At 41.0% G+C, this 26,856-nt stretch overlaps 30 non-coding genes across 30 annotated transcripts; all 30 read left to right on the top strand.

Annotated features, from left to right (window-relative positions):
* Nucleotides 1–624: 624 nt before the first annotated feature.
* TRNAR-ACG (transfer RNA arginine (anticodon ACG)) lies at nt 625–697 on the top strand. Its single transcript has one exon. It is a non-coding gene; the product is annotated as a tRNA-Arg (tRNA).
* A 1,382-nt stretch (nt 698–2,079) lies between these two features.
* TRNAR-ACG (transfer RNA arginine (anticodon ACG)) lies at nt 2,080–2,152 on the top strand. Its single transcript has one exon. It is a non-coding gene; the product is annotated as a tRNA-Arg (tRNA).
* Nucleotides 2,153–2,557: 405 nt separating this feature from the next.
* TRNAR-ACG (transfer RNA arginine (anticodon ACG)) lies at nt 2,558–2,630 on the top strand. Its single transcript has one exon. It is a non-coding gene; the product is annotated as a tRNA-Arg (tRNA).
* Nucleotides 2,631–4,026: 1,396 nt separating this feature from the next.
* On the top strand, nt 4,027–4,099 carry TRNAR-ACG (transfer RNA arginine (anticodon ACG)). The gene has a single exon. It is a non-coding gene; the product is annotated as a tRNA-Arg (tRNA).
* A 405-nt stretch (nt 4,100–4,504) lies between these two features.
* Nucleotides 4,505–4,577, top strand: TRNAR-ACG (transfer RNA arginine (anticodon ACG)). Its single transcript has one exon. It is a non-coding gene; the product is annotated as a tRNA-Arg (tRNA).
* A 1,396-nt stretch (nt 4,578–5,973) lies between these two features.
* Nucleotides 5,974–6,046, top strand: TRNAR-ACG (transfer RNA arginine (anticodon ACG)). Its single transcript has one exon. It is a non-coding gene; the product is annotated as a tRNA-Arg (tRNA).
* A 405-nt stretch (nt 6,047–6,451) lies between these two features.
* Nucleotides 6,452–6,524, top strand: TRNAR-ACG (transfer RNA arginine (anticodon ACG)). The gene has a single exon. It is a non-coding gene; the product is annotated as a tRNA-Arg (tRNA).
* Nucleotides 6,525–8,898: 2,374 nt separating this feature from the next.
* TRNAR-ACG (transfer RNA arginine (anticodon ACG)) lies at nt 8,899–8,971 on the top strand. The gene has a single exon. It is a non-coding gene; the product is annotated as a tRNA-Arg (tRNA).
* A 412-nt stretch (nt 8,972–9,383) lies between these two features.
* TRNAR-ACG (transfer RNA arginine (anticodon ACG)) lies at nt 9,384–9,456 on the top strand. The gene has a single exon. It is a non-coding gene; the product is annotated as a tRNA-Arg (tRNA).
* Nucleotides 9,457–10,353: 897 nt separating this feature from the next.
* TRNAR-ACG (transfer RNA arginine (anticodon ACG)) lies at nt 10,354–10,426 on the top strand. The gene has a single exon. It is a non-coding gene; the product is annotated as a tRNA-Arg (tRNA).
* Nucleotides 10,427–12,792: 2,366 nt separating this feature from the next.
* TRNAH-AUG (transfer RNA histidin (anticodon AUG)) lies at nt 12,793–12,865 on the top strand. Its single transcript has one exon. It is a non-coding gene; the product is annotated as a tRNA-His (tRNA).
* Nucleotides 12,866–13,277: 412 nt separating this feature from the next.
* On the top strand, nt 13,278–13,350 carry TRNAR-ACG (transfer RNA arginine (anticodon ACG)). Its single transcript has one exon. It is a non-coding gene; the product is annotated as a tRNA-Arg (tRNA).
* A 902-nt stretch (nt 13,351–14,252) lies between these two features.
* On the top strand, nt 14,253–14,325 carry TRNAR-ACG (transfer RNA arginine (anticodon ACG)). Its single transcript has one exon. It is a non-coding gene; the product is annotated as a tRNA-Arg (tRNA).
* Nucleotides 14,326–14,736: 411 nt separating this feature from the next.
* Nucleotides 14,737–14,809, top strand: TRNAR-ACG (transfer RNA arginine (anticodon ACG)). Its single transcript has one exon. It is a non-coding gene; the product is annotated as a tRNA-Arg (tRNA).
* Nucleotides 14,810–15,221: 412 nt separating this feature from the next.
* On the top strand, nt 15,222–15,294 carry TRNAH-AUG (transfer RNA histidin (anticodon AUG)). The gene has a single exon. It is a non-coding gene; the product is annotated as a tRNA-His (tRNA).
* A 412-nt stretch (nt 15,295–15,706) lies between these two features.
* On the top strand, nt 15,707–15,779 carry TRNAR-ACG (transfer RNA arginine (anticodon ACG)). The gene has a single exon. It is a non-coding gene; the product is annotated as a tRNA-Arg (tRNA).
* Nucleotides 15,780–16,681: 902 nt separating this feature from the next.
* TRNAR-ACG (transfer RNA arginine (anticodon ACG)) lies at nt 16,682–16,754 on the top strand. The gene has a single exon. It is a non-coding gene; the product is annotated as a tRNA-Arg (tRNA).
* Nucleotides 16,755–17,165: 411 nt separating this feature from the next.
* On the top strand, nt 17,166–17,238 carry TRNAR-ACG (transfer RNA arginine (anticodon ACG)). The gene has a single exon. It is a non-coding gene; the product is annotated as a tRNA-Arg (tRNA).
* A 1,373-nt stretch (nt 17,239–18,611) lies between these two features.
* TRNAR-ACG (transfer RNA arginine (anticodon ACG)) lies at nt 18,612–18,691 on the top strand. Its single transcript has one exon. It is a non-coding gene; the product is annotated as a tRNA-Arg (tRNA).
* A 1,270-nt stretch (nt 18,692–19,961) lies between these two features.
* TRNAR-ACG (transfer RNA arginine (anticodon ACG)) lies at nt 19,962–20,034 on the top strand. The gene has a single exon. It is a non-coding gene; the product is annotated as a tRNA-Arg (tRNA).
* A 401-nt stretch (nt 20,035–20,435) lies between these two features.
* On the top strand, nt 20,436–20,508 carry TRNAR-ACG (transfer RNA arginine (anticodon ACG)). The gene has a single exon. It is a non-coding gene; the product is annotated as a tRNA-Arg (tRNA).
* A 412-nt stretch (nt 20,509–20,920) lies between these two features.
* Nucleotides 20,921–20,993, top strand: TRNAR-ACG (transfer RNA arginine (anticodon ACG)). Its single transcript has one exon. It is a non-coding gene; the product is annotated as a tRNA-Arg (tRNA).
* A 904-nt stretch (nt 20,994–21,897) lies between these two features.
* TRNAR-ACG (transfer RNA arginine (anticodon ACG)) lies at nt 21,898–21,970 on the top strand. The gene has a single exon. It is a non-coding gene; the product is annotated as a tRNA-Arg (tRNA).
* Nucleotides 21,971–22,382: 412 nt separating this feature from the next.
* TRNAR-ACG (transfer RNA arginine (anticodon ACG)) lies at nt 22,383–22,455 on the top strand. The gene has a single exon. It is a non-coding gene; the product is annotated as a tRNA-Arg (tRNA).
* A 904-nt stretch (nt 22,456–23,359) lies between these two features.
* On the top strand, nt 23,360–23,432 carry TRNAR-ACG (transfer RNA arginine (anticodon ACG)). Its single transcript has one exon. It is a non-coding gene; the product is annotated as a tRNA-Arg (tRNA).
* A 401-nt stretch (nt 23,433–23,833) lies between these two features.
* Nucleotides 23,834–23,906, top strand: TRNAR-ACG (transfer RNA arginine (anticodon ACG)). The gene has a single exon. It is a non-coding gene; the product is annotated as a tRNA-Arg (tRNA).
* Nucleotides 23,907–24,318: 412 nt separating this feature from the next.
* Nucleotides 24,319–24,391, top strand: TRNAR-ACG (transfer RNA arginine (anticodon ACG)). Its single transcript has one exon. It is a non-coding gene; the product is annotated as a tRNA-Arg (tRNA).
* A 904-nt stretch (nt 24,392–25,295) lies between these two features.
* On the top strand, nt 25,296–25,368 carry TRNAR-ACG (transfer RNA arginine (anticodon ACG)). The gene has a single exon. It is a non-coding gene; the product is annotated as a tRNA-Arg (tRNA).
* Nucleotides 25,369–25,780: 412 nt separating this feature from the next.
* On the top strand, nt 25,781–25,853 carry TRNAR-ACG (transfer RNA arginine (anticodon ACG)). Its single transcript has one exon. It is a non-coding gene; the product is annotated as a tRNA-Arg (tRNA).
* Nucleotides 25,854–26,757: 904 nt separating this feature from the next.
* Nucleotides 26,758–26,830, top strand: TRNAR-ACG (transfer RNA histidin (anticodon AUG)). The gene has a single exon. It is a non-coding gene; the product is annotated as a tRNA-Arg (tRNA).
* Nucleotides 26,831–26,856: the final 26 nt, after the last annotated feature.

The following is a 26,856-nucleotide window of genomic DNA, read 5'->3' as shown; positions in this document are numbered from 1 at the left end:
CGACCGTTACGACCAAACAGTCAACGCAAACTATACTTCAAAATTCTGAGTATCCAGAATTCAATTGACTTAACTTTTAAGTCATATGTATTTCGATTGTTTCAATACGTGTCACGAGTGATAGGCAAACGCATCGACTTCGAACAGGGCGTGTGGCGCAACGGATAAGGCGTCTGACTACGGATCAGAAGATTCCAGGTTAGAATCCTGGTACGCTCGGTATTATGCATTAGTTTTCAAGTTATAAATGTTTGTTTTCATCACAACATCAACTTTTCGACAGAACAACTCACCTGCGATAAACACGTGTCATATGAATCCCCAAATCTGTTTCATTTTCTCACACGTGTCATTGGTGAACACCGGAGGGACCTATGAGCATGTGAACATCTACAGATCAAACGAATCGGCTGGAGTTTCTGCAGTTCCAAAATTTGCATTTCTCAAAACTGTCGTCGATGAACGCTCTTGTGACTGACGAGCGTTACGGTCAAACAGTCAACGCATACTATAATTCAAAATTCTGAATATCCAGAATTCAATTGACTTAACTTTTAAGTCATATGTATTTCGATTGTTTCAATACGTGTCACAAGTGTTAGGCAAACGCATCAAAGGCGAACAGGGCGTGTGGCGCAACGGATAACGCGTCTGACTACGGATCAGAAGATTCCAGGTTCGAATCCTGGCACGCTCGGTATTATGGCACGTGTATTAGTTTTCAACTTATATATGTATGTTTTCATCACAACATCAACTTTACGATAGCGCAACTCACCTGCGATAAACATATGTCATATGAATCCCAAAATCTGTTTCATTTTCTCACATGTGTCATTGATGAACACTGGTGGGACCAATGAGCATGTGAACATCTGCAGGTAAAATGAATTGGCTGGAGTTTCTGCCTTTCCAAAATGTGCATGTCTCAATACTGTCATCGATGAACGCTATTGTGACCGACGAGCGTTACGGCCAAACAGTCAACGCATACTATACTTCAAAATTCTGCATATCCAGAATTCAATTGACTTAACTTTTAAATCAAATGTATTTTTATTGTTTCAATACGTGTCACGAGTGTTTGGCAAACGCATCAAAGGCGAACAGGGCGTGTGGCGCAACGGATACCGCGTCTGAGTACGGATCAGAAGATTCCAGCTTCAAATCTCAAATCCTGGCACGCTCGATATTGTGGCACATGTATTAGTTTTCAAGTTATATATGTATGTTTTCATCACAACATCAACTTTACGACAGAGCAACTCACCTGCGATAAACATATGTCATATGAATCCCAAAATCTGTTTCATTTTCTCACATATGTCAATGATGAACACCGGTGGGACCGATGAGCATGTGAACATCTGCAGGTAAAATGAATTGGCTGGATTTTCTGCCGTTCCAAAATTTTCATGTCTCAATTCTGTCATCGATGAACGCAATTGTGACCGACGACCGTTACGACCAAACAGTCAACGCAAACTATACTTCAAAATTCTGAGTATCCAGAATTCAATTGACTTAACTTTTAAGTCATATGTATTTCGATTGTTTCAATACGTGTCACGAGTGATAGGCAAACGCATCGACTTCGAACAGGGCGTGTGGCGCAACGGATAAGGCGTCTGACTACGGATCAGAAGATTCCAGGTTAGAATCCTGGTACGCTCGGTATTATGCATTAGTTTTCAAGTTATAAATGTTTGTTTTCATCACAACATCAACTTTACGACAGAGCAACTCACCTGCGATAAACATGTGTCATATGAATCCCCAAATCTGTTTCATTTTCTCACACGTGTCATTGGTGAACACCGGAGGGACCTATGAGCATGTGAACATCTACAGATCAAACGAATCGGCTGGAGTTTCTGCGGTTCCAAAATTTTCATGTCTCAATTCTGTCATCGATGAACGCAATTGTGACCGACGACCGTTACGACCAAACAGTCAGCGCAAACTATACTTCAAAATTCTGAGTATCCAGAATTCAATTGACTTAACTTTTAAGTCATATGTATTTCGATTGTTTCAATACGTGTCACGAGTGATAGGCAAACGCATCGACTTCGAACAGGGCGTGTGGCGCAACGGATAAGGCGTCTGACTACGGATCAGAAGATTCCAGGTTCGAATCCTGGTACGCTCGGTATTATGCATTAGTTTTCAAGTTATAAATGTTTGTTTTCATCACAACATCAACTTTTCGACAGAGCAACTCACCTGCGATAAACACGTGTCATATGAATCCCCAAATCTGTTTCATTTTCTCACACGTGTCATTGGTGAACACCGGAGGGACCTATGAGCATGTGAACATCTACAGATCAAACGAATCGGCTGGAGTTTCTGCAGTTCCAAAATTTGCATTTCTCAAAACTGTCGTCGATGAACGCTCTTGTGACCGACGAGCGTTACGGTCAAACAGTCAACGCATACTATAATTCAAAATTCCGAATATCCAGAATTCAATTGACTTAACTTTTAAGTCATATGTATTTCGATTGCTTCAATACGTGTCACAAGTGTTAGGCAAACGCATCAAAGGCGAACAGGGCGTGTGGCGCAACGGATAACGCGTCTGACTACGGATCAGAAGATTCCAGGTTCGAATCCTGGCACGCTCGGTATTATGGCACGTGTATTAGTTTTCAACTTATATATGTATGTTTTCATCACAACATCAACTTTACGACAGAGCAACTCACCTGCGATAAACATATGTCATATGAATCCCAAAATCTGTTTCATTTTCTCACATGTGTCATTGATGAACACCGGTGGGACCAATGAGCATGTGAACATCTGCAGGTAAAATGAATTGGCTGGAGTTTCTGCCTTTGCAAAATTTGCATGTCTCAATACTGTCATCGATGAACGCTATTGTGACCGACGAGCGTTACGGCCAAACAGTCAACGCATACTATACTTCAAAATTCTGCATATTCAGAATTCAATTGACTTAACTTTTAATTCCTATGTATTTTGATTGTTTCAATACGTGTCACGAGTGTTAGGCAAACGCATCAAAGGCGAACAGGGCGTGTGGCGCAACGGATACCGCGTCTGACTACGGATCAGAAGATTCCAGCTTCAAATCTCAAATCCTGGCAGGATCGATATTGTGGCACATGTATTAGTTTTCAAGTTATATATGTATGTTTTTATCACAACATCATCTTTACGACAGAGCAACTGACCTGCGATAAACATGTGTCATATGAATCCCCAAATCTGTTTCATTTTCTCACACGTGGCATTGGTGAACACCGGTGGGACGTATGAGCATGTGAACATCTACAGATCAAACGAATCGGCTGGAGTTTCTGCGGTTCCAAAATTTGCATGTCTCAATTCTGTCATCGATGAACGCAATTGTGACCGACGACCGTTACGACCAAACAGTCAACGCAAACTATACTTCAAAATTCTGAGTATCCAGAATTCAATTGACTTAACTTTTAAGTCATATGTATTTCGATTGTTTCAATACGTGTCACGAGTGATAGGCAAACGCATCGACTTTGAACAGGGCGTGTGGCGCAATGGATAACGCGTCTAACTACGGATCAGAAGATTCCAGCTTCAAATCTCAAATCCTGGCACGCTCGATATTGTGGCACATGCATTAGTTTTCAAGTTATAAATGTTTGTTTTCATCACAACATCAACTTTACGACAGAGCAACTCACCTGCGATAAACATGTGTCATATGAATCCCCAAATCTGTTTCATTTTCTCACACGTGTCATTGGTGAACACCGGAGGGACCTATGAGCATGTGAACATCTACAGATCAAACGAATCGGCTGGAGTTTCTGCGGTTCCAAAATTTTCATGTCTCAATTCTGTCATCGATGAACGCAATTGTGACCGACGACCGTTACGACCAAACAGTCAGCGCAAACTATACTTCAAAATTCTGAGTATCCAGAATTCAATTGACTTAACTTTTAAGTCATATGTATTTCGATTGTTTCAATACGTGTCACGAGTGATAGGCAAACGCATCGACTTCGAACAGGGCGTGTGGCGCAACGGATAAGGCGTCTGACTACGGATCAGAAGATTCCAGGTTCGAATCCTGGTACGCTCGGTATTATGCATTAGTTTTCAAGTTATAAATGTTTGTTTTCATCACAACATCAACTTTTCGACAGAGCAACTCACCTGCGATAAACACGTGTCATATGAATCCCCAAATCTGTTTCATTTTCTCACACGTGTCATTGGTGAACACCGGAGGGACCTATGAGCATGTGAACATCTACAGATCAAACGAATCGGCTGGAGTTTCTGCAGTTCCAAAATTTGCATTTCTCAAAACTGTCGTCGATGAACGCTCTTGTGACCGACGAGCGTTACGGTCAAACAGTCAACGCATACTATAATTCAAAATTCCGAATATCCAGAATTCAATTGACTTAACTTTTAAGTCATATGTATTTCGATTGTTTCAATACGTGTCACAAGTGTTAGGCAAACGCATCAAAGGCGAACAGGGCGTGTGGCGCAACGGATAACGCGTCTGACTACGGATCAGAAGATTCCAGGTTCGAATCCTGGCACGCTCGGTATTATGGCACGTGTATTAGTTTTCAACTTATATATGTATGTTTTCATCACAACATCAACTTTACGACAGAGCAACTCACCTGCGATAAACATATGTCATATGAATCCCAAAATCTGTTTCATTTTCTCACATGTGTCATTGATGAACACCGGTGGGACCAATGAGCATGTGAACATCTGCAGGTAAAATGAATTGGCTGGAGTTTCTGCCTTTGCAAAATTTGCATGTCTCAATACTGTCATCGATGAACGCTATTGTGACCGACGAGCGTTACGGCCAAACAGTCAACGCATACTATACTTCAAAATTCTGCATATTCAGAATTCAATTGACTTAACTTTTAATTCCTATGTATTTTGATTGTTTCAATACGTGTCACGAGTGTTAGGCAAACGCATCAAAGGCGAACAGGGCGTGTGGCGCAACGGATACCGCGTCTGACTACGGATCAGAAGATTCCAGCTTCAAATCTCAAATCCTGGCAGGATCGATATTGTGGCACATGTATTAGTTTTCAAGTTATATATGTATGTTTTTATCACAACATCATCTTTACGACAGAGCAACTGACCTGCGATAAACATGTGTCATATGAATCCCCAAATCTGTTTCATTTTCTCACACGTGGCATTGGTGAACACCGGTGGGACGTATGAGCATGTGAACATCTACAGATCAAACGAATCGGCTGGAGTTTCTGCGGTTCCAAAATTTGCATGTCTCAATTCTGTCATCGATGAACGCAATTGTGACCGACGACCGTTACGACCAAACAGTCAACGCAAACTATACTTCAAAATTCTGAGTATCCAGAATTCAATTGACTTAACTTTTAAGTCATATGTATTTCGATTGTTTCAATACGTGTCACGAGTGATAGGCAAACGCATCGACTTTGAACAGGGCGTGTGGCGCAATGGATAACGCGTCTAACTACGGATCAGAAGATTCCAGCTTCAAATCTCAAATCCTGGCACGCTCGATATTGTGGCACATGCATTAGTTTTCAAGTTATAAATGTTTGTTTTCATCACAACATCAACTTTACGACAGAGCAACTCACCTGCGATAAACATGTGTCATATGAATCCCCAAATCTGTTTCATTTTCTCACACGTGTCATTGGTGAACACCGGAGGGACCTATGAGCATGTGAACATCTACAGATCAAACGAATCGGCTGGAGTTTCTGCGGTTCCAAAATTTTCATGTCTCAATTCTGTCATCGATGAACGCAATTGTGACCGACGACCGTTACGACCAAACAGTCAGCGCAAACTATACTTCAAAATTCTGAGTATCCAGAATTCAATTGACTTAACTTTTAAGTCATATGTATTTCGATTGTTTCAATACGTGTCACGAGTGATAGGCAAACGCATCGACTTCGAACAGGGCGTGTGGCGCAACGGATAAGGCGTCTGACTACGGATCAGAAGATTCCAGGTTCGAATCCTGGTACGCTCGGTATTATGCATTAGTTTTCAAGTTATAAATGTTTGTTTTCATCACAACATCAACTTTTCGACAGAGCAACTCACCTGCGATAAACACGTGTCATATGAATCCCCAAATCTGTTTCATTTTCTCACACGTGTCATTGGTGAACACCGGAGGGACCTATGAGCATGTGAACATCTACAGATCAAACGAATCGGCTGGAGTTTCTGCAGTTCCAAAATTTGCATTTCTCAAAACTGTCGTCGATGAACGCTCTTGTGACCGACGAGCGTTACGGTCAAACAGTCAACGCATACTATAATTCAAAATTCTGAATATCCAGAATTCAATTGACTTAACTTTTAAGTCATATGTATTTCGATTGTTTCAATACGTGTCACAAGTGTTAGGCAAACGCATCAAAGGCGAACAGGGCGTGTGGCGCAACGGATAACGCGTCTGACTACGGATCAGAAGATTCCAGGTTCGAATCCTGGCACGCTCGGTATTATGGCACGTGTATTAGTTTTCAACTTATATATGTATGTTTTCATCACAACATCAACTTTACGACAGAGCAACTCACCTGCGATAAACATATGTCATATGAATCCCAAAATCTGTTTCATTTTCTCACATGTGTCATTGATGAACACCGGTGGGACCAATGAGCATGTGAACATCTGCAGGTAAAATGAATTGGCTGGAGTTTCTGCCTTTGCAAAATTTGCATGTCTCAATACTGTCATCGATGAACGCTATTGTGACCGACGAGCGTTACGGCCAAACAGTCAACGCATACTATACTTCAAAATTCTGCATATTCAGAATTCAATTGACTTAACTTTTAATTCCTATGTATTTTGATTGTTTCAATACGTGTCACGAGTGTTAGGCAAACGCATCAAAGGCGAACAGGGCGTGTGGCGCAACGGATACCGCGTCTGACTACGGATCAGAAGATTCCAGCTTCAAATCTCAAATCCTGGCAGGATCGATATTGTGGCACATGTATTAGTTTTCAAGTTATATATGTATGTTTTTATCACAACATCATCTTTACGACAGAGCAACTGACCTGCGATAAACATGTGTCATATGAATCCCCAAATCTGTTTCATTTTCTCACACGTGGCATTGGTGAACACCGGTGGGACGTATGAGCATGTGAACATCTACAGATCAAACGAATCGGCTGGAGTTTCTGCGGTTCCAAAATTTGCATGTCTCAATTCTGTCATCGATGAACGCTCTTGTGACCGACGAGCGTTATGGTCAAACAGTCAACGCATACTATAATTCAAAATTCTGAATATCCAGAATTCAAATGACTTAACTTTTAATTCCTATGTATTTCGATTGTTTCAATACGTGTCACGAGTGTTAGGCAAACGCATCAAAGGCGAACAGGGCGTGTGGCGTAACGGATACCTCGTCTGACTACGGATCAGAAGATTCCAGCTTCAAATCTCAAATCCTGGCACGCACGATATTGTGGCACATGTATTAGTTTTCAAGTTATATATATATATGTTTTCATCACAACATCAACTTTACGACAGAGCAACTCACCTGCGATAAACATGTGTCATATGAATCCCAAAATCTGTTTCATTTTCTCACATGTGTCATTGATGAACACCGGTGGGACCGATGAGCATGTGAACATCTGCAGGTAAAATAAATTGGCTGGAGTTTCTGCGGTTGCAAAATTTGCATTTCTCAAAACTGTCATCGATGAACGCTCTTGTGACCGACGAGCGTTACGGTCAAACAGTCAACGCATACTATAATTCAAAATTCTGAATATCCAGAATTCAAATGACTTAACTTTTAATTCCTATGTATTTTGATTGTTTCATTACGTGTTACGAGTAATAGACAAACGCATCAAACGCGATCAGGGCGTGTGGCGCAACGGATAACGCGTCTGTCTACGGATCAGAAGATTCCAGGTTCATATCCTGGCGCGCTCGTTATTTTGGCACATGTATTAGTTTTCAAGTTATATATGTTTGTTTTCATCACAACATCAACTTCGCGACATAGCAACTCACCTGCGATAAACATGTGTCATATGAATCCAAAATCTGTTTCATTTTCTCACATGTGTCAATGATGAACACTGGTGGGACCGATGAGCATGTGAATATCTGCAGGTAAAATGAATTGGCTGGAGTTTCTGCCGTTCCAAAATTTTCATGTCTCAATTCTGTCATCGATGAACGCAATTGTGACCGACGACCGTTACGACCAAACAGTCAACGCAAACTATACTTCAAAATTCTGAGTATCCAGAATTCAATTGACTTAACTTTTAAGTCATATGTATTTCGATTGTTTCAATACGTGTCACGAGTGATAGGCAAACGCATCGACTTTGAACAGGGCGTGTGGCGCAATGGATAACGCGTCTAACTACGGATCAGAAGATTCCAGCTTCAAATCTCAAATCCTGGCACGCTCGATATTGTGGCACATGTATTAGTTTTCAAGTTATATATGTATGTTTTCATCACAACATCAACTTTACGACAGAGCAACTCACCTGCGATAAACATATGTCATGAGAATCCCAAAATCTGTTTCCTTTTCTCACCGGTGTCATTGATGAACACCAGTGGGACCGATGAGCATGTGAACATCTGCAGGTAAAATGAATTGGCTGGAGTTTCTGCGGTTCCAAAATGTTCATGTCTCAATATTGTCATCGATGAACGCAATTATGACCGACGACCGTTACGGCCAAACAGTCAACGCAAACTATACTTCAAAATTCTGAATATCCAGAATTCAATTGACTTAACTTTTAAGTCATATGTATTTCGATTGTTTCAATACGTGTCACAAGTGTTAGGCAAACGCATCAAAGGCGAACAGGGCGTGTGGCGCAACGGATAACGCGTCTGACTACGGATTGGAAGATTCCAGGTTCGAATCCTGGCACGCTCGGTATTATGGCACGTGTATTAGTTTTCAACTTATATATGTATGTTTTCATCACAACATCAACTTTACGACAGAGCAACTCACCTGCGATAAACATATGTCATATGAATCCCAAAATCTGTTTCATTTTCTCACATGTGTCATTGATGAACACTGGTGGGACCAATGAGCATGTGAACATCTGCAGGTAAAATGAATTGGCTGGAGTTTCTGCCTTTCCAAAATTTGCATGTCTCAATACTGTCATCGATGAACGCTATTGTGACCGACGAGCGTTACGGCCAAACAGTCAACGCATACTATACTTCAAAATTCTGCATATTCAGAATTCAATTGACTTAACTTTTAAGTCATATGTATTTCGATTGTTTCAATACGTATCACGAGTGATAGGCAAACGCATCGACTTCGAACAGGGCGTGTGGCGCAACGGATAAGGCGTCTGACTACGGATCAGAAGATTCCAGGTTCGAATCCTGGTACGCTCGGTATTATGCATTAGTTTTCAAGTTATAAATGTTTGTTTTCATCACAACATCAACTTTTCGACAGAGCAACTCACCTGCGATAAACACGTGTCATATGAATCCCCAAATCTGTTTCATTTTCTCACACGTGTCATTGGTGAACACCGGAGGGACCTATGAGCATGTGAACATCTACAGATCAAACGAATCGGCTGGAGTTTCTGCAGTTCCAAAATTTGCAGTTCTCAAAACTGTCGTCGATGAACGCTCTTGTGACCGACGAGCGTTACGGTCAAACAGTCAACGCATACTATAATTCAAACTTCTGAATATCCAGAATTCAATTGACTTAACTTTTAATTCCTATGTATTTTGATTGTTTCAATACGTGTCACGAGTGTTAGGCAAACGCATCAAAGGCGAACAGGGCGTGTGGCGCAACGGATACCGCGTCTGAGTACGGATCAGAAGATTCCAGCTTCAAATCTCAAATCCTGGCACGCTCGATATTGTGGCACATGTATTAGTTTTCAAGTTATATATGTATGTTTTCATCACAACATCAACTTTACGACAGAGCAACTCACCTGCGATAAACATATGTCATATGAATCCCAAAATCTGTTTCATTTTCTCACATATGTCAATGATGAACACCGGTGGGACCGATGAGCATGTGAACATCTGCAGGTAAAATGAATTGGCTGGAGTTTCTGCCGTTCCAAAATTTTCATGTCTCAATTCTGTCATCGATGAACGCAATTGTGACCGACGACCGTTACGACCAAACAGTCAGCGCAAACTATACTTCAAAATTCTGAGTATCCAGAATTCAATTGACTTAACTTTTAAGTCATATGTATTTCGATTGTTTCAATACGTGTCACGAGTGATAGGCAAACGCATCGACTTCGAACAGGGCGTGTGGCGCAACGGATAAGGCGTCTGACTACGGATCAGAAGATTCCAGGTTCGAATCCTGGTACGCTCGGTATTATGCATTAGTTTTCAAGTTATAAATGTTTGTTTTCATCACAACATCAACTTTTCGACAGAGCAACTCACCTGCGATAAACACGTGTCATATGAATCCCCAAATCTGTTTCATTTTCTCACACGTGTCATTGGTGAACACCGGAGGGACCTATGAGCATGTGAACATCTACAGATCAAACGAATCGGCTGGAGTTTCTGCAGTTCCAAAATTTGCATTTCTCAAAACTGTCGTCGATGAACGCTCTTGTGACCGACGAGCGTTACGGTCAAACAGTCAACGCATACTATAATTCAAAATTCTGAATATCCAGAATTCAATTGACTTAACTTTTAAGTCATATGTATTTCGATTGTTTCAATACGTGTCACAAGTGTTAGGCAAACGCATCAAAGGCGAACAGGGCGTGTGGCGCAACGGATAACGCGTCTGACTACGGATCAGAAGATTCCAGCTTCAAATCTCAAATCCTGGCAGGATCGATATTGTGGCACATGTATTAGTTTTCAAGTTATATATGTATGTTTTTATCACAACATCATCTTTACGACAGAGCAACTCACCTGCGATAAACATGTGTCATATGAATCCCCAAATCTGTTTCATTTTCTCACACGTGGCATTGGTGAACACCGGTGGGACGTATGAGCATGTGAACATCTACAGATCAAACGAATCGGCTGGAGTTTCTGCGGTTCCAAAATTTGCATTTTTCAAAACTGTCATCGATGAACGCTCTTGTGACCGACGAGCGTTATGGTCAAACAGTCAACGCATACTATAATTCAAAATTCTGAATATCCAGAATTCAAATGACTTAACTTTTAATTCCTATGTATTTCGATTGTTTCAATACGTGTCACGAGTGTTAGGCAAACGCATCAAAGGCGAACAGGGCGTGTGGCGCAACGGATACCTCGTCTGACTACGGATCAGAAGATTCCAGCTTCAAATCTCAAATCCTGGCACGCACGATATTGTGGCACATGTATTAGTTTTCAAGTTATATATGTATGTTTTCATCACAACATCAACTTTACGACAGAGCAACTCACCTGCGATAAACATGTGTCATATGAATCCCAAAATCTGTTTCATTTTCTCACATGTGTCATTGATGAACACCGGTGGGACCGATGAGCATGTGAACATCTGCAGGTAAAATAAATTGGCTGGAGTTTCTGCGGTTGCAAAATTTGCATTTCTCAAAACTGTCATCGATGAACGCTCTTGTGACCGACGAGCGTTACGGTCAAACAGTCAACGCATACTATAATTCAAAATTCTGAATATCCAGAATTCAAATGACTTAACTTTTAATTCCTATGTATTTTGATTGTTTCATTACGTGTGACGAGTAATAGACAAACGCATCAAACGCGATCAGGGCGTGTGGCGCAACGGATAACGCGTCTGTCTACGGATCAGAAGATTCCAGGTTCATATCCTGGCGCGCTCGTTATTTTGGCACATGTATTAGTTTTCAAGTTATATATGTTTGTTTTCATCACAACATCAACTTTGCGACATAGCAACTCACCTGCGATAAACATGTGTCATATGAATCCCAAAATCTGTTTCATTTTCTCACATGTGTCATTGATGAACACCGGTGGGACCAATGAGCATGTGAACATCTGCAGGTAAAATGAATTGGCTGGAGTTTCTGCCGTTCCAAAATTTTCATGTCTCAATATTGTCATCGATGAACGCAATTATGACCGACGACCGTTACGGCCAAACAGTCAACGCAAACTATACTTCAAAATTCTGAATATCCAGAATTCAATTGACTTAACTTTTAAGTCATATGTATTTCGATTGTTTCAATACGTGTCACGAGTGATAGGCAAACGCATCGACTTTGAACAGGGCGTGTGGCGCAATGGATAACGCGTCTAACTACGGATCAGAAGATTCCAGCTTCAAATCTCAAATCCTGGCACGCTCGATATTGTGGCACATGCATTAGTTTTCAAGTTATAAATGTTTGTTTTCATCACAACATCAACTTTACGACAGAGCAACTCACCTGCGATAAACATGTGTCATATGAATCCCCAAATCTGTTTCATTTTCTCACACGTGTCATTGGTGAACACCGGAGGGACCTATGAGCATGTGAACATCTACAGATCAAACGAATCGGCTGGAGTTTCTGCGGTTCCAAAATTTGCATTTCTCAAAACTGTCGTCGATGAACGCTCTTGTGACCGACGAGCGTTACGGTCAAACAGTCAACGAATACTATAATTCAAAATTCTGCATATCCAGAATTCAATTGACTTAACTTTTAAGTCATATGTATTTCGATTGTTTCAATACGTGTCACGAGTATTAGGCAAACGCGTCGACTTTGAACAGGGCGTGTGGCGCAACGGATAACGCGTCTGACTATGGATCAGAAGATTCCAGGTTCGAATCCTGGCACGCTCGGTATTATGGCTCATGCATTAGTTTTCAAGTTATAAATGTTTGTTTTCATCACAACATCAACTTTACGACAGAGCAACTCACCTGCGATAAACATGTGTCATATGAATCCCCAAATCTATTTCATTTTCTCACACGTGTCATTGGTGAACACCGGAGGGACCTATGAGCATGTGAACATCTACAGATCAAACGAATCGGCTGGAGTTTCTGCGGTTCCAAAATTTGCATTTCTCAAAACTGTCATCGATGAATGCTCTTGTGACCGACGAGCGTTACGGTCAAACAGTCAACGCATACTATAATTCAAAATTCTGAATATCCAGAATTCAAATGACTTAACTTTTAATTCCTATGTATTTTGATTGTTTCATTACGTGTTACGAGTAATAGACAAACGCATCAAACGCGAACAGGGCGTGTGGCGCAACGGATAACGCGTCTGTCTACGGATTAGAAGATTCCAGGTTCGAATCCTGGCGCGCTCTGTATTATGGCACATGTATTAGTTTTCAAGTTATATATGTTTGTTTTCATCACAACATCAACTTTGTGACACAGCAACTCACCTGCGATAAACATGTGTCATATGAATTCCAAAATCTGTTTCATATTCTCACACCTGTCATTGGTGAGCACCGGTGGGACCTCTGAGCATGGAACATCTACAGATCAAACGAATCGGCTGGAGTTTCTGCGGTTCCAAAATTTGCATGTCTCAATACTGTCATCGATGAACGCTATTGTGACCGACTTGCGTTACGGCCAAACAGTCAACGCATACTATACTTCAAAATTCTGCATATCCAGAATTCAATTGACTTAACTTTTAATTCCTATGTATTTTGATTGTTTCAATACGTGTTACGAGTGTTAGGCAAACGCATCAAAGGCGAATAGGGCGTGTGGCTCAACGGATACCGCGTCTGACTACGGATCAGAAGATTCCAGCTTCAAATCTCAAATCCTTGCACGCTCGATATTGTGGCACATGTATTAGTTTTCAAGTTATAAATGTTTGTTTTCATCACAACATCAACTTTACGACAGAGCAACTCACCTGCGATAAACATGTGTCATATGAATCCCCAAATCTGTTTCATTTTCTCACACGTGTCATTGGTGAACACTGAGGGACCTATGAGCATGTGAACATCTACAGATCAAACGAATCGGCTGGAGTTTCTGCGGTTCCAAAATTTGCATTTCTCAAAACTGTCATCGATGAACGCTCTTGTGACCGACGAGCGTAACGGTCAAACAGTCAACGCATACTATAATTCAAAATTCTGAATATCCAGAATTCAAATGATTTAACTTTTAATTCCTATGTATTTCGATTGTTTCAATACGTGTCAAGAGTGATAGGCAAACGCATCGACTTTGAACTGGGCGTGTGGCGCAACGGATAACGCGTCTGTCTACGGATCAGAAGATTCCAGGTTCGAATCCTGGCACGCTCGGTATTATGGCACATGTATTAGTTTTCAAGTTATATATGTTTGTTTTCATCACAACATCAACTTTGCGAAATAGCAACTCACCTGCGATAAACATGTGTCATATGAATTCAAAAATCTGTTTCATATTCTCACACCTGCCGTTGGTGAGCACCGGTGGGACCTCTGAGCATGTGAACATCTACAGATCAAACGAATCGGCTGGAGTTCTGCGGTTCCAAAATTTGCATTTCTCAAAACTGTCGTCGATGAACGCTCTTGTGACCGACGAGCGTTACGGTCAAACAGTCAACGCATACTATACTTCAAAATTCAGCATATCCAGAATTCAATTGACTTAACTTTTAATTCCTATGTATTTTGATTGTTTCAATACGTGTCACCAGTGATAGGCAAACGCATCGACTTTGAACAGGGCGTGTGGCGCAACGGATAACGCGTCTGACTACGGATCAGAAGATTCCAGGTTCGAATCCTGGCATGCTCGGTATTATGGCTCATGCATTAGTTTTCAAGTTATAAATGTTTGTTTTCATCACAACATCAACTTTACGACAGAGCAACTCACCTGCGATAAACATGTGTCATATGAATCCCCAAATCTGTTTCATTTTCTCACACGTGTCATTGGTGAACACCGGAGGGACCTATGAGCATGTGAACATCTACAGATCAAACGAATCGGCTGGAGTTTCTGCGGTTCCAAAATTTGCATTTCTCAAAACTGTCGTCGATGAACGCTCTTGTGACCGACGAGCGTTACGGTCAAACAGTCAACGAATACTATAATTCAAAATTCTGCATATCCAGAATTCAATTGACTTAACTTTTAAGTCATATGTATTTCGATTGTTTCAATACGTGTCACGAGTATTAGGCAAACGCGTCGACTTTGAACAGGGCGTGTGGCGCAACGGATAACGCGTCTGACTATGGATCAGAAGATTCCAGGTTCGAATCCTGGCACGCTCGGTATTATGGCTCATGCATTAGTTTTCAAGTTATAAATGTTTGTTTTCATCACAACATCAACTTTACGACAGAGCAACTCACCTGCGATAAACATGTGTCATATGAATCCCCAAATCTATTTCATTTTCTCACACGTGTCATTGGTGAACACCGGAGGGACCTATGAGCATGTGAACATCTACAGATCAAACGAATCGGCTGGAGTTTCTGCGGTTCCAAAATTTGCATTTCTCAAAACTGTCATCGATGAATGCTCTTGTGACCGACGAGCGTTACGGTCAAACAGTCAACGCATACTATAATTCAAAATTCTGAATATCCAGAATTCAAATGACTTAACTTTTAATTCCTATGTATTTTGATTGTTTCATTACGTGTTACGAGTAATAGACAAACGCATCAAACGCGAACAGGGCGTGTGGCGCAACGGATAACGCGTCTGTCTACGGATTAGAAGATTCCAGGTTCGAATCCTGGCGCGCTCTGTATTATGGCACATGTATTAGTTTTCAAGTTATATATGTTTGTTTTCATCACAACATCAACTTTGTGACACAGCAACTCACCTGCGATAAACATGTGTCATATGAATTCCAAAATCTGTTTCATATTCTCACACCTGTCATTGGTGAGCACCGGTGGGACCTCTGAGCATGGAACATCTACAGATCAAACGAATCGGCTGGAGTTTCTGCGGTTCCAAAATTTGCATGTCTCAATACTGTCATCGATGAACGCTATTGTGACCGACTTGCGTTACGGCCAAACAGTCAACGCATACTATACTTCAAAATTCTGCATATCCAGAATTCAATTGACTTAACTTTTAATTCCTATGTATTTTGATTGTTTCAATACGTGTTACGAGTGTTAGGCAAACGCATCAAAGGCGAATAGGGCGTGTGGCTCAACGGATACCGCGTCTGACTACGGATCAGAAGATTCCAGCTTCAAATCTCAAATCCTTGCACGCTCGATATTGTGGCACATGTATTAGTTTTCAAGTTATAAATGTTTGTTTTCATCACAACATCAACTTTACGACAGAGCAACTCACCTGCGATAAACATGTGTCATATGAATCCCCAAATCTGTTTCATTTTCTCACACGTGTCATTGGTGAACACTGAGGGACCTATGAGCATGTGAACATCTACAGATCAAACGAATCGGCTGGAGTTTCTGCGGTTCCAAAATTTGCATTTCTCAAAACTGTCATCGATGAACGCTCTTGTGACCGACGAGCGTAACGGTCAAACAGTCAACGCATACTATAATTCAAAATTCTGAATATCCAGAATTCAAATGATTTAACTTTTAATTCCTATGTATTTCGATTGTTTCAATACGTGTCAAGAGTGATAGGCAAACGCATCGACTTTGAACTGGGCGTGTGGCGCAACGGATAACGCGTCTGTCTACGGATCAGAAGATTCCAGGTTCGAATCCTGGCACGCTCGGTATTATGGCACATGTATTAGTTTTCAAGTTATATATGTTTGTTTTCATCACAACATCAACTTTGCGAAATAGCAACTCACCTGCGATAAACATGTGTCATATGAATTCAAAAATCTGTTTCATATTCTCACACCTGCCGTTGGTGAGCACCGGTGGGACCTCTGAGCATGTGAACATCTACAGATCAAACGAATCGGCTGGAGTTCTGCGGTTCCAAAATTTGCATTTCTCAAAACTGTCGTCGATGAACGCTCTTGTGACCGACGAGCGTTACGGTCAAACAGTCAACGCATACTATACTTCAAAATTCAGCATATCCAGAATTCAATTGACTTAACTTTTAATTCCTATGTATTTTGATTGTTTCAATACGTGTCACCAGTGATAGGCAAACGCATCGACTTTGAACAGGGCGTGTGGCGCAACGGATAACGCGTCTGACTACGGATCAGAAGATTCCAGGTTCGAATCCTGGCATGCTCGGTATTATGGCTCATGCATTAGTTTTCAAGTTATAAATGTTTGTTTTCATCACAACATCAACTTTACGACAGAGCAACTCACCTGCGATAAACATGTGTCATATGAATCCCCAAATCTGTTTCATTTTCTCACACGTGTCATTGGTGAACACCGGAGGGACCTATGAGCATGTGAACATCTACAGATCAAACGAATCGGCTGGAGTTTCTGCGGTTCCAAAATTTGCATGTCTCAATACTGTCATCGATGAACGCTATTGTGACCGACGAGCGTTACGGCCAAACAGTCAACGCATACTATACTTCAAAATTCTGCATATCCAGAATTCAATTGACTTAACTTTTAAATCAAATGTATTTTTATTGTTTCAATACGTTTCACGACTGTTAGGCAAACGTATCAAAGGCGAACAGGGCGTTTGGCGCAACGGATAATGCGTCTGACTACGGATTGAACATTCCAGGTTCGAATCCTGTCACGCTCGGTATTATGGCACATGCATTAGTTTTCAACTTATAAATGTTTGTTTTCATCACAATATCAACTTTACGACATAGCAACTCACCTGCGATAAACAGGTGTCATATGAATCCCCAAATCAGTTTCATTTTCTCACACGTGTCATTGAAGAACACCGGTGGGACCTATGAGCATGTGAACATCTACAGATCAAACGAATCGGCTGGAGTTTCCGCCGTTCCAAAATTTGCATGTCTCAAAACGCAATTGTGACCGACGAGCGTTACAGCCAAACAGTCAACGCAAACTATACTTCAAAATTCTGAATATCCAGAATTCAATTGACTTAACTTTTAATTCAAATGTATTTCGATTGTTTCAATACGTCACGGTGTCACGACTGTTAGGCAAACGTATCAAAGGCGAACATGGCGTGTGGCGCAACGGATAACGCGTCTGACTACGGATCAGAAGATTCCAGGTTCAAATCCTAGCCCGCTCGATATTATGGCACTTGTATTAGTTTTCAAGTTATATATGTATATTTTCATCACAACATCAACTTTATGACAGAGCAACTCACCTGCGATATACATGTGCCATATGAATCCCAAAATCTGTTTCATTTTCTCACCTGTGTCATTGATGAACACCAGTGGGACCGATGAGCATGTGAACATCTGCAGGTAAAATGAATTGGCTGGAGTTTCTGCGGTTCCAAAATGTTCATGTCTCAATACTGTCATCGATGAACGCAATTGTGACCGACGAGCGTTACGGCCAAACACTCAACGCATACTATAATTCAAAATTCTGAATATCCAGAATTTAATTGACTTAACTTTTAAGTCCTACGTACTTCGATTGTTTCAATACGTGTCACGAGTATTAGGCAAACGCATCGAACATGAACAGGGCGTGTGGCGCAACGGATACCGCGTCTGACTACGGATCAGAAGATTCCAGGTTCAAATCCCAATTCCTGGCACGCTCGATATTATCGCACATGTATTAGTTTTCAAGTTAGATATGTATGTTTTCATCACAACATCAACTTTACGACAGAGCAACTCACCTGCGATAAACATATGTCATGAGAATCCCAAAATCTGTTTCATTTTCTCACCTGTGTCATTGATGAACACAAGTGGGACCGATGAGCATGTGAACATCTGCAGGTAAAATGAATTGGCTGGAGTTTCTGCCGTTCCAAAATTGTCATTTCTCAAAACTGTCATCGATGGACGCTCTTGTGACCGACGAGCGTTACGGTCAAACAGTCAACGCATACAAAATTCAAAATTCTGAATATGCAGAATTCAAATGACTTAACTTTTAATTCCTATGAATTTCGATTGTTTCATTACTTGCTACGAGTAATAGACAAACGCATCAAACGCGAACAGGGCGTGTGGCGCTACGGATAACGCGTCTGACTACGGATCAGCAACTCACCTGCGATAAACATGTGTCATATGAATTCCAAAATCTGTTTCATATTCTCACACCTGCCATTGGTGAGCACCGGTGGGACCTCTGAGCATGTGAACATCTACAGATCAAACGAATCGGCTGGAGTTTCTGCGGTTCCAAAATTTGCATTTCTCAATACTGTCATCGATGAACGCTATTGTGACCGACTTGCGTTACAGCCAAACAGTCAACGCATACTATACTTCAAAATTCTACATATCCAGAATTCAATTGACTTAACATTTAATTCCTATGTATTTTGATTGTTTCAATACGTATCACGAGTGATAGGCAAACGCATCCACTTTGAACAGGGTGTGTGGCGCAACGGATAAGGCGTCTGACTACGGATCAGAAGATTCCAGGTTCGAATCCTGGTACGCTCGATATTATGCATTAGTTTTCAAGTTATAAATGTTTGTTTTCATCACAACATCAACTTTTCGACAGAGCAACTCACCTGCGATAAACACGTGTCATATGAATCCCCAAATCTGTTTCATTTTCTCACACGTGTCATTGGTGAACACCGGAGGGACCTATGAGCATGTGAACATCTACAGATCAAACGAATCGGCTGGAGTTTCTGCAGTTCCAAAATTTGCATTTCTCAAAACTGTCGTCGATGAACGCTCTTGTGACCGACGAGCGTTACGGTCAAACAGTCAACGCATACTATAATTCAAAATTCTGAATATCCAGAATTCAATTGACTTAACTTTTAATTCCTATGTATTTCGATTGTTTCATTACGTGTTACGAGTAATAGACAAACGCATCAAACGCGAACAGGGCGTGTGGCGCAACGGATAACGCGTCTGACTACGGATCAGAAGATTCCAGGTTCGAATCCTGGCACCCTCGGTATTATGGCACATGTATTCGTTTTCAAGTTATATATGTTTGTTTTCATCACAACATCAACTTTACGACTTTGCGATAAACATATGTCATATGAATCCCAAAATCTGTTTCATTTTCTCACATGTGTCATTGATGAACACCGGTGGGACCAATGAGCATGTGAACATCTGCAGGTAAAATGAATTGGCTGGAGTTTCTGCCGTTCCAAAATTTTCATGTCTCAATATTGTCATCGATGAACGCAATTATGACCGACGACCGTTACGGCCAAACAGTCAACGCAAACTATACTTCAAAATTCTGAACATCCAGAATTCAATTGACTTAACTTTAAAGTCATATGTATTTCGATTGTTTCAATACGTGTCACAAGTGTTAGGCAAACGCATCAAAGGAGAACAGGGCGTGTGGCGCAACGGATAACGCGTCTGACTACGGATCAAAAGATTCCAGGTTCGAATCCTGGCACGCTCGGTATTATGGCACGTGTATTAGTTTTCAACTTATATATGTATGTTTTCATCACAACATCAACTTTACGACAGAGCAACTCACCTGCGATAAACATATGTCATATGAATCCCAAAATCTGTTTCATTTTCTCACATGTGTCATTGATGAACACCGGTGGGACCAATGAGCATGTGAACATCTGCAGGTAAAATGAATTGGCTGGAGTTTCTGCCGTTCCAAAATTTTCATGTCTCAATATTGTCATCGATGAACGCAATTATGACCGACGACCGTTACGGCCAAACAGTCAACGCAAACTATACTTCAAAATTCTGAATATCCAGAATTCAATTGACTTAACTTTTAAGTCATATGTATTTCGATTGTTTCAATACGTGTCACAAGTGTTAGGCAAACGCATCAAAGGAGAACAGGGCGTGTGGCGCAACGGATAACGCGTCTGACTACGGATCAGAAGATTCCAGGTTCGAATCCTGGCACGCTCGGTATTATGGCACGTGTATTAGTTTTCAACTTATATATGTATGTTTTCATCACAACATCAACTTTACGACAGAGCAACTCACCTGCGATAAACATATGTCATATGAATCCCAAAATCTGTTTCATTTTCTCACATGTGTCATTGATGAACACCGGTGGGACCAATGAGCATGTGAACATCTGCAGGTAAAATGAATTGGCTGGAGTTTCTGCCTTTCCAAAATTTGCATGTCTCAATACTGTCATCGATGAACGCTATTGTGACCGACGAGCGTTACGGCCAAACAGTCAACGCATACTATACTTCAAAATTCTGCATATCCAGAATTCAATTGACTTAACTTTTAAATCAAGTGTATTTTTATTGTTTCAATACGTTTCACGACTGTTAGGCAAACGTATCAAAGGCGAACAGGGCGTTTGGCGCAACGGATAACGCGTCTGACTACGGATCAGAAGATTCCAGCTTCAAATCTCAAATCCTGGCAGGATCGATATTGTGGCACATGTATTAGTTTTCAAGTTATATATGTATGTTTTTATCACAACATCATCTTTACGACAGAGCAACTCACCTGCGATAAACATGTGACATATGAATCCCCAAATCTGTTTCATTTTCTCACACGTGGCATTGGTGAACACCGGTGGGACGTATGAGCATGTGAACATCTACAGATCAAACGAATCGGCTGGAGTTTCTGCGGTTCCAAAATTTGCATTTTTCAAAACTGTCATCGATGAACGCTCTTGTGACCGACGAGCGTTATGGTCAAACAGTCAACGCATACTATAATTCAAAATTCTGAATATCCAGATTTCAAATGACTTAACTTTTAATTCCTATGTATTTCGATTGTTTCAATACGTGTCACAAGTGTTAGGCAAACGCATCAAAGGCGAACAGGGCGTGTGCCGCAACGGATAACGCGTCTGACTACGGATCAGAAGATTCCAGGTTCGAATCCTGGCACGCTCGGTATTATGGCACGTGTATTAGTTTTCAACTTATATATGTATGTTTTCATCACAACATCAACTTTACGACAGAGCAACTCACCTGCGATAAACATATGTCATATGAATCCCAAAATCTGTTTCATTTTCTCACATGTGTCATTGATGAACACTGGTGGGACCAATGAGCATGTGAACATCTGCAGGTAAAATGAATTGGCTGGAGTTTCTGCCGTTCCAAAATTTTCATGTCTCAATATTGTCATCGATGAACGCAATTATGACCGACGACCGTTACGGCCAAACAGTCAACGCAAACTATACTTCAAAATTCTGAATATCCAGAATTCAATTGACTTAACTTTTAAGTCATATGTATTTCGATTGTTTCAATACGTGTCACAAGTGTTAGGCAAACGCATCAAAGGAGAACAGGGCGTGTGGCGCAACGGATAACGCGTCTGACTACGGATCAGAAGATTCCAGGTTCGAATCCTGGCACGCTCGGTATTATGGCACGTGTATTAGTTTTCAACTTATATATGTATGTTTTCATCACAACATCAACTTTACGACAGAGCAACTCACCTGCGATAAACATATGTCATATGAATCCCAAAATCTGTTTCATTTTCTCACATGTGTCATTGATGAACACCGGTGGGACCAATGAGCATGTAAACATCTGCAGGTAAAATGAATTGGCTGGAGTTTCTGCCTTTCCAAAATTTGCATGTCTCAATACTGTCATCGATGAACGCTATTGTGACCGACGAGCGTTACGGCCAAACAGTCAACGCATACTATACTTCAAAATTCTGCATATCCAGAATTCAATTGACTTAACTTTTAAATCAAGTGTATTTTTATTGTTTCAATACGTTTCACGACTGTTAGGCAAACGTATCAAAGGCGAACAGGGCGTTTGGCGCAACGGATAACGCGTCTGACTACGGATCAGAAGATTCCAGCTTCAAATCTCAAATCCTGGCAGGATCGATATTGTGGCACATGTATTAGTTTTCAAGTTATATATGTATGTTTTTATCACAACATCATCTTTTCGACAGAGCAACTCACCTGCGATAAACACGTGTCATATGAATCCCCAAATCTGTTTCATTTTCTCACACGTGTCATTGGTGAACACCGGAGGGACCTATGAGCATGTGAACATCTACAGATCAAACGAATCGGCTGGAGTTTCTGCAGTTCCAAAATTTGCATTTCTCAAAACTGTCGTCGATGAACGCTCTTGTGACCGACGAGCGTTACGGTCAAACAGTCAACGCATACTATAATTCAAAATTCTGAATATCCAGAATTCAATTGACTTAACTTTTAATTCCTATGTATTTCGATTGTTTCATTACGTGTTACGAGTAATAGACAAACGCATCAAACGCGAACAGGGCGTGTGGCGCAACGGATAACGCGTCTGACTACGGATCAGAAGATTCCAGGTTCGAATCCTGGCACCCTCGGTATTATGGCACATGTATTCGTTTTCAAGTTATATATGTTTGTTTTCATCACAACATCAACTTTACGACTTTGCGATAAACATATGTCATATGAATCCCAAAATCTGTTTCATTTTCTCACATGTGTCATTGATGAACACCGGTGGGACCAATGAGCATGTGAACATCTGCAGGTAAAATGAATTGGCTGGAGTTTCTGCCGTTCCAAAATTTTCATGTCTCAATATTGTCATCGATGAACGCAATTATGACCGACGACCGTTACGGCCAAACAGTCAACGCAAACTATACTTCAAAATTCTGAACATCCAGAATTCAATTGACTTAACTTTAAAGTCATATGTATTTCGATTGTTTCAATACGTGTCACAAGTGTTAGGCAAACGCATCAAAGGAGAACAGGGCGTGTGGCGCAACGGATAACGCGTCTGACTACGGATCAAAAGATTCCAGGTTCGAATCCTGGCACGCTCGGTATTATGGCACGTGTATTAGTTTTCAACTTATATATGTATGTTTTCATCACAACATCAACTTTACGACAGAGCAACTCACCTGCGATAAACATATGTCATATGAATCCCAAAATCTGTTTCATTTTCTCACATGTGTCATTGATGAACACCGGTGGGACCAATGAGCATGTGAACATCTGCAGGTAAAATGAATTGGCTGGAGTTTCTGCCGTTCCAAAATTTTCATGTCTCAATATTGTCATCGATGAACGCAATTATGACCGACGACCGTTACGGCCAAACAGTCAACGCAAACTATACTTCAAAATTCTGAATATCCAGAATTCAATTGACTTAACTTTTAAGTCATATGTATTTCGATTGTTTCAATACGTGTCACAAGTGTTAGGCAAACGCATCAAAGGAGAACAGGGCGTGTGGCGCAACGGATAACGCGTCTGACTACGGATCAGAAGATTCCAGGTTCGAATCCTGGCACGCTCGGTATTATGGCACGTGTATTAGTTTTCAACTTATATATGTATGTTTTCATCACAACATCAACTTTACGACAGAGCAACTCACCTGCGATAAACATATGTCATATGAATCCCAAAATCTGTTTCATTTTCTCACATGTGTCATTGATGAACACCGGTGGGACCAATGAGCATGTGAACATCTGCAGGTAAAATGAATTGGCTGGAGTTTCTGCCTTTCCAAAATTTGCATGTCTCAATACTGTCATCGATGAACGCTATTGTGACCGACGAGCGTTACGGCCAAACAGTCAACGCATACTATACTTCAAAATTCTGCATATCCAGAATTCAATTGACTTAACTTTTAAATCAAGTGTATTTTTATTGTTTCAATACGTTTCACGACTGTTAGGCAAACGTATCAAAGGCGAACAGGGCGTTTGGCGCAACGGATAACGCGTCTGACTACGGATCAGAAGATTCCAGCTTCAAATCTCAAATCCTGGCAGGATCGATATTGTGGCACATGTATTAGTTTTCAAGTTATATATGTATGTTTTTATCACAACATCATCTTTACGACAGAGCAACTCACCTGCGATAAACATGTGACATATGAATCCCCAAATCTGTTTCATTTTCTCACACGTGGCATTGGTGAACACCGGTGGGACGTATGAGCATGTGAACATCTACAGATCAAACGAATCGGCTGGAGTTTCTGCGGTTCCAAAATTTGCATTTTTCAAAACTGTCATCGATGAACGCTCTTGTGACCGACGAGCGTTATGGTCAAACAGTCAACGCATACTATAATTCAAAATTCTGAATATCCAGAATTCAAATGACTTAACTTTTAATTCCTATGTATTTCGATTGTTTCAATACGTGTCACAAGTGTTAGGCAAACGCATCAAAGGCGAACAGGGCGTGTGCCGCAACGGATAACGCGTCTGACTACGGATCAGAAGATTCCAGGTTCGAATCCTGGCACGCTCGGTATTATGGCACGTGTATTAGTTTTCAACTTATATATGTATGTTTTCATCACAACATCAACTTTACGACAGAGCAACTCACCTGCGATAAACATATGTCATATGAATCCCAAAATCTGTTTCATTTTCTCACATGTGTCATTGATGAACACTGGTGGGACCAATGAGCATGTGAACATCTGCAGGTAAAATGAATTGGCTGGAGTTTCTGCCGTTCCAAAATTTTCATGTCTCAATATTGTCATCGATGAACGCAATTATGACCGACGACCGTTACGGCCAAACAGTCAACGCAAACTATACTTCAAAATTCTGAATATCCAGAATTCAATTGACTTAACTTTTAAGTCATATGTATTTCGATTGTTTCAATACGTGTCACAAGTGTTAGGCAAACGCATCAAAGGAGAACAGGGCGTGTGGCGCAACGGATAACGCGTCTGACTACGGATCAGAAGATTCCAGGTTCGAATCCTGGCACGCTCGGTATTATGGCACGTGTATTAGTTTTCAACTTATATATGTATGTTTTCATCACAACATCAACTTTACGACAGAGCAACTCACCTGCGATAAACATATGTCATATGAATCCCAAAATCTGTTTCATTTTCTCACATGTGTCATTGATGAACACCGGTGGGACCAATGAGCATGTGAACATCTGCAGGTAAAATGAATTGGCTGGAGTTTCTGCCTTTCCAAAATTTGCATGTCTCAATACTGTCATCGATGAACGCTATTGTGACCGACGAGCGTTACGGCCAAACAGTCAACGCATACTATACTTCAAAATTCTGCATATCCAGAATTCAATTGACTTAACTTTTAAATCAAGTGTATTTTTATTGTTTCAATACGTTTCACGACTGTTAGGCAAACGTATCAAAGGCGAACAGGGCGTTTGGCGCAACGGATAACGCGTCTGACTACGGATCAGAAGATTCCAGCTTCAAATCTCAAATCCTGGCAGGATCGATATTGTGGCACATGTATTAGTTTTCAAGTTATATATGTATGTTTTTATCACAACATCATCTTTACGACAGAGCAACTCACCTGCGATAAACATGTGACATATGAATCCCCAAATCTGTTTCATTTTCTCACACGTGGCATTGGTGAACACCGGTGGGACGTATGAGCATGTGAACATCTACAGATCAAACGAATCGGCTGGAGTTTCTGCGGTTCCAAAATTTGCATTTTTCAAAACTGTCATCGACGAACGCTCTTGTGACCGACGAGCGTTATGGTCAAACAGTCAACGCATACTATAATTCAAAATTCTGAATATCCAGAATTCAAATGACTTAACTTTTAATTCCTATGTATTTCGATTGTTTCAATACGTGTCACAAGTGTTAGGCAAACGCATCAAAGGCGAACAGGGCGTGTGGCGCAACGGATAACGCGTCTGACTACGGATCAGAAGATTCCATGTTCGAATCCTGGCACGCTCGGTATTATGGCACGTGTATTAGTTTTC

Source organism: Saccoglossus kowalevskii, chromosome 6 (genome assembly GCF_978046115.1).
Source record: "Saccoglossus kowalevskii chromosome 6, keSacKowa6.1, whole genome shotgun sequence".
NCBI lineage: Eukaryota > Metazoa > Hemichordata > Enteropneusta > Harrimaniidae > Saccoglossus > Saccoglossus kowalevskii.
The sequence above is the reverse complement of the archived record's forward strand: the minus strand, read 5'-3'. Positions and strand labels throughout refer to the sequence as shown.